Source organism: Acyrthosiphon pisum, chromosome A1, assembly GCF_005508785.2.
Source record: "Acyrthosiphon pisum isolate AL4f chromosome A1, pea_aphid_22Mar2018_4r6ur, whole genome shotgun sequence".
Classification (NCBI taxonomy): Eukaryota; Metazoa; Arthropoda; class Insecta; order Hemiptera; family Aphididae; genus Acyrthosiphon; species Acyrthosiphon pisum.
The window spans coordinates 112,588,005-112,589,466 of record NC_042494.1 but is presented as its reverse complement, the minus strand read 5'-3'; the positions used below and the strand labels follow the sequence as shown (position 1 = coordinate 112,589,466).

Sequence of the window (1,462 nt, the reverse complement as noted above, 5' to 3'; positions counted from 1 at the left end):
ATTTATGAGTAATTCATTGGTTGAAAAACTATCACTATCTACATTAATAGGTACTGTAATGAGTTAAAAATATGATTTAAAATTGATAAGAGACGAATTGATGAAATGAATTAATTAAAGAGTATGCGATGATAAGATTATATTTTAGAATTATTAATGCATCTATATAAAAGTGCAGTTAAATATTGATTATTATTACAATATAATATGTTTGACTCATTACTTAAATATTATCACTTATTGTTATGTTTTATATGGGGGGGAGGGGGTGACACCAAATACCAATAGTTTTCTTTTAATTTAAAATTCGGATGAATCAATACGCGAAGAATATAGAATAACTTTGTCACTTACCTTTCGTAGAACTTGAGTGGATGTCTATGATATCTGGATGACCCTGGATGTCGAACAGGAAAGATGTATTAAAATAATTTTCCAACAATCAGAAATATAATACAATTGGTTTATTTTTATATTTTTTAAAGAACAATAAAATTCAAGTATGAAAAATGTACAATGCTTGTGGTCAAATTGAATGGGCGACTGAGCGCCGCTGTGTGTGTGTGTCGGTATGGGTTTTTATAGATGATAGTGACTGTGTGAGATGCCGCCTTTAACCGTAGTCGAATTGTAGATTGCGGCATTCCTCTTTCATGTGTGTGTGTGTGTGTGTGTGTGTCGAGTTCTCAAGTGTCATTATAATTTTCGGATAATGTATAGATAATTTGTATTTATACAGCTGATGATAATATTATTGTAATATTGTACTATTTCATTTATTTTCTTAAATCTAAATACAACCTAATAAAATAATGATATACGTGTAAAACATTACACTACATCCACCACTAAAATATTGTAATGGGGTTTTGTAAAACATTTTAGTTATTATAAAATATAAATTACTATACTTGTTTTAAGCATTACATATTATTTTAATAGTATTTTTATTGTTTAAAATATACTATAATCAAAATTATGCATCTACGATTTATTATATTAATGGAAATATTTGAAAATTTATTCGGTTTTTAAACAAAATTAAACGTTTGACAAAATAAAAATAATTTCATATTGGAACTTAAAAAATATGGTGGGGACTAGAGGGATGTTCTTATAATTAAAAATTATGCGAGGATAAATTGTCCATTTATCCCACATACAACATACCTAATACCTATATTTATTTATTAATTATAATAATAATATTATAGAATGTACCTACATAATTAATTAAATAATAACAATACAATATAACAGTTATTATCTATTCATTATTTAGAGCAAGAATTTAGCCCGGTTGAATCGTCATTGAATTGCCTGAAATTAACATTTCATTAATATTGGAGCAAAGTGACTATGTATTTTTAATATTTTTAAACTTCCATTGAAACAGGACATTAGGAGCTTTGTATTACATTTTCAAGCTTTTTGACCCAACGAATACAATTTTTATTGGCAT

General features: G+C 26.4%; 1 protein-coding gene across 2 annotated transcripts in view; it reads right to left on the bottom strand.

Annotated features, from left to right (window-relative positions):
- Window positions 1-596, bottom strand: part of LOC100165313 — a 24,321-nt gene extending 23,725 nt beyond the window's left edge. For both annotated transcript variants that reach the window (XM_001944992.5, XM_029488073.1), the window contains exon 1: window positions 355-596. The gene's annotated coding sequence lies outside the window, so the exon portion shown is untranslated. The remainder of the gene's footprint in view (window positions 1-354) is intronic.
- Window positions 597-1,462: the final 866 nt, after the last annotated feature.